At 42.9% G+C, this 12,781-nt stretch overlaps 7 non-coding genes and 1 pseudogene across 7 annotated transcripts; all 8 read right to left on the bottom strand.

The window, feature by feature from the left end:
* Nucleotides 1-792: 792 nt before the first annotated feature.
* On the bottom strand, nt 793-983 carry LOC141177007 (U2 spliceosomal RNA). Its single transcript, XR_012253642.1, has one exon. It is a non-coding gene; the product is annotated as a U2 spliceosomal RNA (small nuclear RNA).
* Nucleotides 984-2,098: 1,115 nt separating this feature from the next.
* On the bottom strand, nt 2,099-2,289 carry LOC141177006 (U2 spliceosomal RNA). The gene has a single exon (XR_012253641.1). It is a non-coding gene; the product is annotated as a U2 spliceosomal RNA (small nuclear RNA).
* A 1,115-nt stretch (nt 2,290-3,404) lies between these two features.
* Nucleotides 3,405-3,595, bottom strand: LOC141177003 (U2 spliceosomal RNA). The gene has a single exon (XR_012253639.1). It is a non-coding gene; the product is annotated as a U2 spliceosomal RNA (small nuclear RNA).
* Nucleotides 3,596-4,710: 1,115 nt separating this feature from the next.
* On the bottom strand, nt 4,711-4,901 carry LOC141177002 (U2 spliceosomal RNA). The gene has a single exon (XR_012253638.1). It is a non-coding gene; the product is annotated as a U2 spliceosomal RNA (small nuclear RNA).
* A 1,118-nt stretch (nt 4,902-6,019) lies between these two features.
* Nucleotides 6,020-6,210, bottom strand: LOC141177001 (U2 spliceosomal RNA). Its single transcript, XR_012253637.1, has one exon. It is a non-coding gene; the product is annotated as a U2 spliceosomal RNA (small nuclear RNA).
* Nucleotides 6,211-7,325: 1,115 nt separating this feature from the next.
* On the bottom strand, nt 7,326-7,516 carry LOC141177000 (U2 spliceosomal RNA). Its single transcript, XR_012253636.1, has one exon. It is a non-coding gene; the product is annotated as a U2 spliceosomal RNA (small nuclear RNA).
* A 1,115-nt stretch (nt 7,517-8,631) lies between these two features.
* LOC141176999 (U2 spliceosomal RNA) lies at nt 8,632-8,822 on the bottom strand. Its single transcript, XR_012253635.1, has one exon. It is a non-coding gene; the product is annotated as a U2 spliceosomal RNA (small nuclear RNA).
* A 1,115-nt stretch (nt 8,823-9,937) lies between these two features.
* LOC141177742 (U2 spliceosomal RNA) lies at nt 9,938-10,113 on the bottom strand (annotated as a pseudogene).
* Between the last annotated feature and the right edge of the window lie 2,668 nt (nt 10,114-12,781).

The raw sequence follows: 12,781 nt of genomic DNA, 5'->3' as shown, positions 1-12,781 counted from the left end.
GCTGCTGCTGCTGGCTGTCCAGCAGCAGACTGAAGGTGGCTGCTGCTGTGCACAGGTATATAAAGGCTCAGAGCCTATTATGACACGCGCAGCCAGCGTTCCATTGCCACATTCCATCTACTGCAGGCAGGATACCTGGCTGGCTGAATGTCGCTGAGAAGCTCACAGAGACCGCCATAAGCAACAGTTTAACAGAATGCCACAGACTAATCAACCAAACTTTTTGGGTTGGGTTCTCTTTTATAGTCTGCAGGCATTAAATGAAAGAAGTCAGTGTTCCAGCAGAAGGAGACAACGTTTCAGAAAAGGCATTGAAAAAAAAGCAAACCAAAAAAGAAATTTTAAGCGCAGCAGAGTAACCAGCGCACATACCTGTTAGCTCAGGTGAGTTTAAAAGGCTGCTGTTGATAACAAGGGCATTTGCTAAATAGATGGTGTGTGTGCAACAATATACTGAAAGGTCAATTATATTGTGCAGCTTATCTCACCACCTGTAGTTATTTAGGTGAAAGCTCCAAAATGCTTGCCTAATATGTCTGTTTATCCAAAAGGAAGTAAAAAGGGAGAGCTAGAAAGATAGCATTGCATCACATTACATGGCAATGCAATGCACAGTTGCTGAAGTTGAACCAAAATGAGCTTGTAATCTGGCTTCTGCAACTTTGAACATGAAAAATCCAATGAGGAGAAGAAAAGCAAAGCCAAAGAGTCCATCCCAAAATCCGACAAACAAGCAAAATGAACAAAAAACATTGAATTCAATTCTTTCTGATTTTAGAAACTGCATTAAAGAAGGGGTGCACCGGTCCTGGAGATACTGCAATACCAGGTCAATGCGTGGAGTGGACAGAGCAAGCTCTTTTTCCATCTCCCTGTTCTAAAAATCCATTTAATATATGGTCCCCAGATAGGGGACGTATCAGATATTAAACTGATAAGAACAGATACTACACTTGATCTTAGCCAAAAGGCCGAGAAGCGATAACCAGAATTGGTTTCAAACTACGGAGCCACCCAAGGATCCTGAAAAGTCCATTTGTGGAGATGAGCTCCTGGACTCCCGTTAAGAAGACATGTTGTCAACCTCTAGATCCCTTACATGCCTGCACTTTTCGGCTTGCTGCTGCTGCAATCCACGCGTTTTAGATCTGCATAACTCCACCTCTTTAAACACAGCACCTTCACCCCCTGCTGTTCCCACCCGCCTCAACACCGTTGGAAGGGAGGAGAACCAATTAAGGCGGGGGGTGGGGTGGAACGAGCAGCTGTCTACCCTTAGCAGGAGGGCTCCTGATTACATACCTCTCCTGCTGCTGCTGCTGCTGGCTGTCCAGCAGCAGACTGAAGGTGGCTGCTGCTGTGCACAGGTATATAAAGGCTCAGAGCCTATTATGACACGCGCAGCCAGCGTTCCATTGCCACATTCCATCTACTGCAGGCAGGATACCTGGCTGGCTGAATGTCGCTGAGAAGCTCACAGAGACCGCCATAAGCAACAGTTTAACAGAATGCCACAGACTAATCAACCAAACTTTTTGGGTTGGGTTCTCTTTTATAGTCTGCAGGCATTAAATGAAAGAAGTCAGTGTTCCAGCAGAAGGAGACAACGTTTCAGAAAAGGCATTGTAGCAAACCAAAAAAGAAATTTTAAGCGCAGCAGAGTAACCAGCGCACATACCTGTTAGCTCAGGTGAGTTTAAAAGGCTGCTGTTGATAACAAGGGCATTTGCTAAATAGATGGTGTGTGTGCAACAATATACTGAAAGGTCAATTATATTGTGCAGCTTATCTCACCACCTGTAGTTATTTAGGTGAAAGCTCCAAAATGCTTGCCTAATATGTCTGTTTATCCAAAAGGAAGTAAAAAGGGAGAGCTAGAAAGATAGCATTGCATCACATTACATGGCAATGCAATGCACAGTTGCTGAAGTTGAACCAAAATGAGCTTGTAATCTGGCTTCTGCAACTTTGAACATGAAAAATCCAATGAGGAGAAGAAAAGCAAAGCCAAAGAGTCCATCCCAAAATCCGACAAACAAGCAAAATGAACAAAAAACATTGAATTCAATTCTTTCTGATTTTAGAAACTGCATTAAAGAAGGGGTGCACCGGTCCTGGAGATACTGCAATACCAGGTCAATGCGTGGAGTGGACAGAGCAAGCTCTTTTTCCATCTCCCTGTTCTAAAAATCCATTTAATATATGGTCCCCAGATAGGGGACGTATCAGATATTAAACTGATAAGAACAGATACTACACTTGATCTTAGCCAAAAGGCCGAGAAGCGATAACCAGAATTGGTTTCAAACTACGGAGCCACCCAAGGATCCTGAAAAGTCCATTTGTGGAGATGAGCTCCTGGACTCCCGTTAAGAAGACATGTTGTCAACCTCTAGATCCCTTACATGCCTGCACTTTTCGGCTTGCTGCTGCTGCAATCCACGCGTTTTAGATCTGCATAACTCCACCTCTTTAAACACAGCACCTTCACCCCCTGCTGTTCCCACCCGCCTCAACACCGTTGGAAGGGAGGAGAACCAATTAAGGCGGGGGGTGGGGTGGAACGAGCAGCTGTCTACCCTTAGCAGGAGGGCTCCTGATTACATACCTCTCCTGCTGCTGCTGCTGCTGGCTGTCCAGCAGCAGACTGAAGGTGGCTGCTGCTGTGCACAGGTATATAAAGGCTCAGAGCCTATTATGACACGCGCAGCCAGCGTTCCATTGCCACATTCCATCTACTGCAGGCAGGATACCTGGCTGGCTGAATGTCGCTGAGAAGCTCACAGAGACCGCCATAAGCAACAGTTTAACAGAATGCCACAGACTAATCAACCAAACTTTTTGGGTTGGGTTCTCTTTTATAGTCTGCAGGCATTAAATGAAAGAAGTCAGTGTTCCAGCAGAAGGAGACAACGTTTCAGAAAAGGCATTGTAGCAAACCAAAAAAGAAATTTTAAGCGCAGCAGAGTAACCAGCGCACATACCTGTTAGCTCAGGTGAGTTTAAAAGGCTGCTGTTGATAACAAGGGCATTTGCTAAATAGATGGTGTGTGTGCAACAATATACTGAAAGGTCAATTATATTGTGCAGCTTATCTCACCACCTGTAGTTATTTAGGTGAAAGCTCCAAAATGCTTGCCTAATATGTCTGTTTATCCAAAAGGAAGTAAAAAGGGAGAGCTAGAAAGATAGCATTGCATCACATTACATGGCAATGCAATGCACAGTTGCTGAAGTTGAACCAAAATGAGCTTGTAATCTGGCTTCTGCAACTTTGAACATGAAAAATCCAATGAGGAGAAGAAAAGCAAAGCCAAAGAGTCCATCCCAAAATCCGACAAACAAGCAAAATGAACAAAAAACATTGAATTCAATTCTTTCTGATTTTAGAAACTGCATTAAAGAAGGGGTGCACCGGTCCTGGAGATACTGCAATACCAGGTCAATGCGTGGAGTGGACAGAGCAAGCTCTTTTTCCATCTCCCTGTTCTAAAAATCCATTTAATATATGGTCCCCAGATAGGGGACGTATCAGATATTAAACTGATAAGAACAGATACTACACTTGATCTTAGCCAAAAGGCCGAGAAGCGATAACCAGAATTGGTTTCAAACTACGGAGCCACCCAAGGATCCTGAAAAGTCCATTTGTGGAGATGAGCTCCTGGACTCCCGTTAAGAAGACATGTTGTCAACCTCTAGATCCCTTACATGCCTGCACTTTTCGGCTTGCTGCTGCTGCAATCCACGCGTTTTAGATCTGCATAACTCCACCTCTTTAAACACAGCACCTTCACCCCCTGCTGTTCCCACCCGCCTCAACACCGTTGGAAGGGAGGAGAACCAATTAAGGCGGGGGGTGGGGTGGAACGAGCAGCTGTCTACCCTTAGCAGGAGGGCTCCTGATTACATACCTCTCCTGCTGCTGCTGCTGCTGGCTGTCCAGCAGCAGACTGAAGGTGGCTGCTGCTGTGCACAGGTATATAAAGGCTCAGAGCCTATTATGACACGCGCAGCCAGCGTTCCATTGCCACATTCCATCTACTGCAGGCAGGATACCTGGCTGGCTGAATGTCGCTGAGAAGCTCACAGAGACCGCCATAAGCAACAGTTTAACAGAATGCCACAGACTAATCAACCAAACTTTTTGGGTTGGGTTCTCTTTTATAGTCTGCAGGCATTAAATGAAAGAAGTCAGTGTTCCAGCAGAAGGAGACAACGTTTCAGAAAAGGCATTGTAGCAAACCAAAAAAGAAATTTTAAGCGCAGCAGAGTAACCAGCGCACATACCTGTTAGCTCAGGTGAGTTTAAAAGGCTGCTGTTGATAACAAGGGCATTTGCTAAATAGATGGTGTGTGTGCAACAATATACTGAAAGGTCAATTATATTGTGCAGCTTATCTCACCACCTGTAGTTATTTAGGTGAAAGCTCCAAAATGCTTGCCTAATATGTCTGTTTATCCAAAAGGAAGTAAAAAGGGAGAGCTAGAAAGATAGCATTGCATCACATTACATGGCAATGCAATGCACAGTTGCTGAAGTTGAACCAAAATGAGCTTGTAATCTGGCTTCTGCAACTTTGAACATGAAAAATCCAATGAGGAGAAGAAAAGCAAAGCCAAAGAGTCCATCCCAAAATCCGACAAACAAGCAAAATGAACAAAAAACATTGAATTCAATTCTTTCTGATTTTAGAAACTGCATTAAAGAAGGGGTGCACCGGTCCTGGAGATACTGCAATACCAGGTCAATGCGTGGAGTGGACAGAGCAAGCTCTTTTTCCATCTCCCTGTTCTAAAAATCCATTTAATATATGGTCCCCAGATAGGGGACGTATCAGATATTAAACTGATAAGAACAGATACTACACTTGATCTTAGCCAAAAGGCCGAGAAGCGATAACCAGAATTGGTTTCAAACTACGGAGCCACCCAAGGATCCTGAAAAGTCCATTTGTGGAGATGAGCTCCTGGACTCCCGTTAAGAAGACATGTTGTCAACCTCTAGATCCCTTACATGCCTGCACTTTTCGGCTTGCTGCTGCTGCAATCCACGCGTTTTAGATCTGCATAACTCCACCTCTTTAAACACAGCACCTTCACCCCCTGCTGTTCCCACCCGCCTCAACACCGTTGGAAGGGAGGAGAACCAATTAAGGCGGGGGGTGGGGTGGAACGAGCAGCTGTCTACCCTTAGCAGGAGGGCTCCTGATTACATACCTCTCCTGCTGCTGCTGCTGCTGCTGGCTGTCCAGCAGCAGACTGAAGGTGGCTGCTGCTGTGCACAGGTATATAAAGGCTCAGAGCCTATTATGACACGCGCAGCCAGCGTTCCATTGCCACATTCCATCTACTGCAGGCAGGATACCTGGCTGGCTGAATGTCGCTGAGAAGCTCACAGAGACCGCCATGAGCAACAGTTTAACAGAATGCCACAGACTAATCAACCAAACTTTTTGGGTTGGGTTCTCTTTTATAGTCTGCAGGCATTAAATGAAAGAAGTCAGTGTTCCAGCAGAAGGAGACAACGTTTCAGAAAAGGCATTGTAGCAAACCAAAAAAGAAATTTTAAGCGCAGCAGAGTAACCAGCGCACATACCTGTTAGCTCAGGTGAGTTTAAAAGGCTGCTGTTGATAACAAGGGCATTTGCTAAATAGATGGTGTGTGTGCAACAATATACTGAAAGGTCAATTATATTGTGCAGCTTATCTCACCACCTGTAGTTATTTAGGTGAAAGCTCCAAAATGCTTGCCTAATATGTCTGTTTATCCAAAAGGAAGTAAAAAGGGAGAGCTAGAAAGATAGCATTGCATCACATTACATGGCAATGCAATGCACAGTTGCTGAAGTTGAACCAAAATGAGCTTGTAATCTGGCTTCTGCAACTTTGAACATGAAAAATCCAATGAGGAGAAGAAAAGCAAAGCCAAAGAGTCCATCCCAAAATCCGACAAACAAGCAAAATGAACAAAAAACATTGAATTCAATTCTTTCTGATTTTAGAAACTGCATTAAAGAAGGGGTGCACCGGTCCTGGAGATACTGCAATACCAGGTCAATGCGTGGAGTGGACAGAGCAAGCTCTTTTTCCATCTCCCTGTTCTAAAAATCCATTTAATATATGGTCCCCAGATAGGGGACGTATCAGATATTAAACTGATAAGAACAGATACTACACTTGATCTTAGCCAAAAGGCCGAGAAGCGATAACCAGAATTGGTTTCAAACTACGGAGCCACCCAAGGATCCTGAAAAGTCCATTTGTGGAGATGAGCTCCTGGACTCCCGTTAAGAAGACATGTTGTCAACCTCTAGATCCCTTACATGCCTGCACTTTTCGGCTTGCTGCTGCTGCAATCCACGCGTTTTAGATCTGCATAACTCCACCTCTTTAAACACAGCACCTTCACCCCCTGCTGTTCCCACCCGCCTCAACACCGTTGGAAGGGAGGAGAACCAATTAAGGCGGGGGGTGGGGTGGAACGAGCAGCTGTCTACCCTTAGCAGGAGGGCTCCTGATTACATACCTCTCCTGCTGCTGCTGCTGCTGGCTGTCCAGCAGCAGACTGAAGGTGGCTGCTGCTGTGCACAGGTATATAAAGGCTCAGAGCCTATTATGACACGCGCAGCCAGCGTTCCATTGCCACATTCCATCTACTGCAGGCAGGATACCTGGCTGGCTGAATGTCGCTGAGAAGCTCACAGAGACCGCCATAAGCAACAGTTTAACAGAATGCCACAGACTAATCAACCAAACTTTTTGGGTTGGGTTCTCTTTTATAGTCTGCAGGCATTAAATGAAAGAAGTCAGTGTTCCAGCAGAAGGAGACAACGTTTCAGAAAAGGCATTGTAGCAAACCAAAAAAGAAATTTTAAGCGCAGCAGAGTAACCAGCGCACATACCTGTTAGCTCAGGTGAGTTTAAAAGGCTGCTGTTGATAACAAGGGCATTTGCTAAATAGATGGTGTGTGTGCAACAATATACTGAAAGGTCAATTATATTGTGCAGCTTATCTCACCACCTGTAGTTATTTAGGTGAAAGCTCCAAAATGCTTGCCTAATATGTCTGTTTATCCAAAAGGAAGTAAAAAGGGAGAGCTAGAAAGATAGCATTGCATCACATTACATGGCAATGCAATGCACAGTTGCTGAAGTTGAACCAAAATGAGCTTGTAATCTGGCTTCTGCAACTTTGAACATGAAAAATCCAATGAGGAGAAGAAAAGCAAAGCCAAAGAGTCCATCCCAAAATCCGACAAACAAGCAAAATGAACAAAAAACATTGAATTCAATTCTTTCTGATTTTAGAAACTGCATTAAAGAAGGGGTGCACCGGTCCTGGAGATACTGCAATACCAGGTCAATGCGTGGAGTGGACAGAGCAAGCTCTTTTTCCATCTCCCTGTTCTAAAAATCCATTTAATATATGGTCCCCAGATAGGGGACGTATCAGATATTAAACTGATAAGAACAGATACTACACTTGATCTTAGCCAAAAGGCCGAGAAGCGATAACCAGAATTGGTTTCAAACTACGGAGCCACCCAAGGATCCTGAAAAGTCCATTTGTGGAGATGAGCTCCTGGACTCCCGTTAAGAAGACATGTTGTCAACCTCTAGATCCCTTACATGCCTGCACTTTTCGGCTTGCTGCTGCTGCAATCCACGCGTTTTAGATCTGCATAACTCCACCTCTTTAAACACAGCACCTTCACCCCCTGCTGTTCCCACCCGCCTCAACACCGTTGGAAGGGAGGAGAACCAATTAAGGCGGGGGGTGGGGTGGAACGAGCAGCTGTCTACCCTTAGCAGGAGGGCTCCTGATTACATACCTCTCCTGCTGCTGCTGCTGCTGGCTGTCCAGCAGCAGACTGAAGGTGGCTGCTGCTGTGCACAGGTATATAAAGGCTCAGAGCCTATTATGACACGCGCAGCCAGCGTTCCATTGCCACATTCCATCTACTGCAGGCAGGATACCTGGCTGGCTGAATGTCGCTGAGAAGCTCACAGAGACCGCCATAAGCAACAGTTTAACAGAATGCCACAGACTAATCAACCAAACTTTTTGGGTTGGGTTCTCTTTTATAGTCTGCAGGCATTAAATGAAAGAAGTCAGTGTTCCAGCAGAAGGAGACAACGTTTCAGAAAAGGCATTGTAGCAAACCAAAAAAGAAATTTTAAGCGCAGCAGAGTAACCAGCGCACATACCTGTTAGCTCAGGTGAGTTTAAAAGGCTGCTGTTGATAACAAGGGCATTTGCTAAATAGATGGTGTGTGTGCAACAATATACTGAAAGGTCAATTATATTGTGCAGCTTATCTCACCACCTGTAGTTATTTAGGTGAAAGCTCCAAAATGCTTGCCTAATATGTCTGTTTATCCAAAAGGAAGTAAAAAGGGAGAGCTAGAAAGATAGCATTGCATCACATTACATGGCAATGCAATGCACAGTTGCTGAAGTTGAACCAAAATGAGCTTGTAATCTGGCTTCTGCAACTTTGAACATGAAAAATCCAATGAGGAGAAGAAAAGCAAAGCCAAAGAGTCCATCCCAAAATCCGACAAACAAGCAAAATGAACAAAAAACATTGAATTCAATTCTTTCTGATTTTAGAAACTGCATTAAAGAAGGGGTGCACCGGTCCTGGAGATACTGCAATACCAGGTCAATGCGTGGAGTGGACAGAGCAAGCTCTTTTTCCATCTCCCTGTTCTAAAAATCCATTTAATATATGGTCCCCAGATAGGGGACGTATCAGATATTAAACTGATAAGAACAGATACTACACTTGATCTTAGCCAAAAGGCCGAGAAGCGATAACCAGAATTGGTTTCAAACTACGGAGCCACCCAAGGATCCTGAAAAGTCCATTTGTGGAGATGAGCTCCTGGACTCCCGTTAAGAAGACATGTTGTCAACCTCTAGATCCCTTACATGCCTGCACTTTTCGGCTTGCTGCTGCTGCAATCCACGCGTTTTAGATCTGCATAACTCCACCTCTTTAAACACAGCACCTTCACCCCCTGCTGTTCCCACCCGCCTCAACACCGTTGGAAGGGAGGAGAACCAATTAAGGCGGGGGGTGGGGTGGAACGAGCAGCTGTCTACCCTTAGCAGGAGGGCTCCTGATTACATACCTCTCCTGCTGCTGCTGCTGCTGGCTGTCCAGCAGCAGACTGAAGGTGGCTGCTGCTGTGCACAGGTATATAAAGGCTCGGAGCCTATTATGACACGCGCAGCCAGCGTTCCATTGCCACATTCCATCTACTGCAGGCAGGATACCTGGCTGGCTGAATGTCGCTGAGAAGCTCACAGAGACCGCCATAAGCAACAGTTTAACAGAATGCCACAGACTAATCAACCAAACTTTTTGGGTTGGGTTCTCTTTTATAGTCTGCAGGCATTAAATGAAAGAAGTCAGTGTTCCAGCAGAAGGAGACAACGTTTCAGAAAAGGCATTGTAGCAAACCAAAAAAGAAATTTTAAGCGCAGCAGAGTAACCAGCGCACATACCTGTTAGCTCAGGTGAGTTTAAAAGGCTGCTGTTGATAACAAGGGCATTTGCTAAATAGATGGTGTGTGTGCAACAATATACTGAAAGGTCAATTATATTGTGCAGCTTATCTCACCACCTGTAGTTATTTAGGTGAAAGCTCCAAAATGCTTGCCTAATATGTCTGTTTATCCAAAAGGAAGTAAAAAGGGAGAGCTAGAAAGATAGCATTGCATCACATTACATGGCAATGCAATGCACAGTTGCTGAAGTTGAACCAAAATGAGCTTGTAATCTGGCTTCTGCAACTTTGAACATGAAAAATCCAATGAGGAGAAGAAAAGCAAAGCCAAAGAGTCCATCCCAAAATCCGACAAACAAGCAAAATGAACAAAAAACATTGAATTCAATTCTTTCTGATTTTAGAAACTGCATTAAAGAAGGGGTGCACCGGTCCTGGAGATACTGCAATACCAGGTCAATGCGTGGAGTGGACAGAGCAAGCTCTTTTTCCATCTCCCTGTTCTAAAAATCCATTTAATATATGGTCCCCAGATAGGGGACGTATCAGATATTAAACTGATAAGAACAGATTTTGCGTTTATATTTAAAATATCGTAGTCTTTATCTTTTCTTCAGAGCTTTAAAATAACATCTTCCATAGGTGATAGTTCCATATACTCAGGGCTCTTTTCTTTCCAAGCTTCTTCATATCCATTAGGTAGTACATATAAATTTCACTTAATGCCAGTCTTATACAATCCTTGACTTCTATATAGTCTCTTTTAAACAACAATATGTTTCTGGTCTTCCATAGAGCACTTTTAACACAACTCAAAGTGCACCATAAAACTCTCTCTTTTTCTTTCGTCATGTTTGGTAAAATCCCATATAAAACCACTTCATGGCTTAAAAAATTAAGACCAGATAAAAATTTTAAAAGCTCACCACAGTCTTTCCACACTTGCTGTGCAAAATCACAATTCCAAATAAGGTGCATAGTAGTCTCATCATTATTGCACTGATGCCTCGGGCAGGTTTGTATAGTGCTAAGTCTTCTTTTATACTGGAAATCACGAGTCGGTAAACATTCCTGCACAATCATCCAAGCTAAGTCTTTATGTTGATTCATCAGGTAAGGTGCATTTGTTAAATTCCATATTTTAGTGACTCTGCTATATGAATAATGGCTTATGGGCGTCAAAGTTTCTTTCTTTTTTAATTGCTGCAGCAGCTTCCTTGCATTCTTCAATGTCTCCATCTCAAAAGAATCTAGGCCATATAATCTGATAACTTTCTCCAGGATGGCATATTGTTGTGGAGGTGATAACAACACTGGGCTTGTTAAAGAAATGGATATCCACTTTCGCCTCCTAAAAATGTGGCCAGCTGCATATCTTAAAAAATGTGCCCAAGGGCTTGAAGCAAACATATATTTAAAACAGAGGCTAAAAAACTTGGAGTATAAAAACAGTTTGACGTTGGGAACATCCTTACCACCAAGGTGGTGCATCTTGTACATTGTTTCTCTCTTCACCTTTTCGAACTTAGAGATCCACACAAATTCAAACAGCATTCTCTGTAATCTTCTCGCTGTAAGGTCACTTGGGGGATAAACATAACTGAGATATAACATGACAGGAAGCAGAAGGGCCTTAATAATTAAAACTTTACCTTCGATTGTTAATTTTCTTAATTTCCAAAAGTCAATCTTCTTTTGTATTTTGTCCCTTACTCCATCCCAGCTCTTCATTCCATCATTCTGTCGATCAAAAATCACGCCCAGAATTTTAATCTTCTCTGACTGCATCGGGAGATCAGGGATGGACACATCCGCCCAATTGCCACGGACAAAACAATCACATTTCTCAATGTTTAACTTAAAACCTGAGGCTTCACAAAAAAAATTGGTCGTTCTTATAGCTCTCCTGAGAGCGGCAGGTGATGAACAAAAAATAGTAATATCATCCATGTAGCCCATTACCTTCACATCTCTTCCATGTCCTCCAGGGATAGGGACACCTTTAATCACTTTATCCTCTCGTAGCATAGATAAAAGAGGCTCTATTGCACATATAAATAGCACTGGGGACAAAGGGCAGCCTTGCTTCACACCTGAATGCAAAAACACTTCATTAGACAAAAATCCATTGATTAAAATTTTACTAAAAGAGTTCTTATATAAAAGTGCCACTTGCTTGATAAAAATTTCAGGGAAGCCCATTTTTTTTAAAACCAACCATAAAAAACAATGAGAGACACGATCAAAAGCCTTTTGAAAATCCAACGATAAAATTGCTAAGTCTTGCTTCCTGGATTGCTGGTACCATATGACATCGCGGATGGTATTGAGATGCTCCGCAACTCCTCTTCCTGGCACCCCACATACCTGGTCTTCATAAATAACTTTGGATAAAACTTTTTTAAAACGGTTCACTAAAATTTTGGACATCAACTTGTAATCAACATTCAACAGTGTGATTGGTCTCCAGTTTGCCAGATGGGATTTGGCTCCTTTTTTAAAAATCAGGGAGACCAGACCACTTCTCCAAGATATAGGCAGGATATCACACTTAAAAGCTTCTTTGATTACTAAAAACAAGTCGGGTTTTAAAAAATTCCAAAATTCACGATAAAATTCAACAGGCAAACCGTCAGAACCAGGGGTTTTCCCATAGGAAAAACTTTTGATAGCAGCATCTACTTCCGACAAGGTGACTTCAGTGCATAACAATTCTTGGTCTTCGCGGCTCAGACTATTTTTTAATGAATTAAGGGCATCTTCAGTAAAAGACTGGTCTATAGTTTTCTCATTAAAAAGCTGCTGATAAAACTGGTGAGCTTGGTTGAGCATACCTTCAGTTGTAGTTTCACCCTCTAATTCTGTTATCATTTCCTTAGCAGCAACTACTTTTTTAAAAAAAAATCTTGAGCACTTTTCATTTTTCTCCATCACTTCAATTTTTGAGTTATAAATTATTTCCTTACCCTTCGACTCTATACTCTTTTTAATTTCTTTTTTTGTTGCTTCAATTAAATCGTCCATTTCAAGTCCCACATCTCTTAGTTGATAACAGGTCTGCAATTTAGTAATAAGCCTTTTATGCCAAGCGGACTTTTCTCTTGCATTGGCTATGCTGACCTTGATAAAAAAACTTTTTATCTTCATCTTGCTGTATTCCCACCATTCTAGCAGAGTTAAAAATTTTTGTTGTTTTGTTCTTAAATAATTAAAAAACGCTTTAAAATCTGTTCTTACCTTAGGATCTTGTAACAATGTTGTA

Source organism: Phyllobates terribilis, unplaced genomic scaffold (genome assembly GCF_046119375.1).
Source record: "Phyllobates terribilis strain yellow unplaced genomic scaffold, ASM4611937v1 Scaffold_27__1_contigs__length_16484149, whole genome shotgun sequence".
NCBI classification, from domain to species: domain Eukaryota; kingdom Metazoa; phylum Chordata; class Amphibia; order Anura; family Dendrobatidae; genus Phyllobates; species Phyllobates terribilis.
Note: the sequence above shows the minus strand (reverse complement) of the source record. Positions and strands in the feature narration are given on the sequence as shown.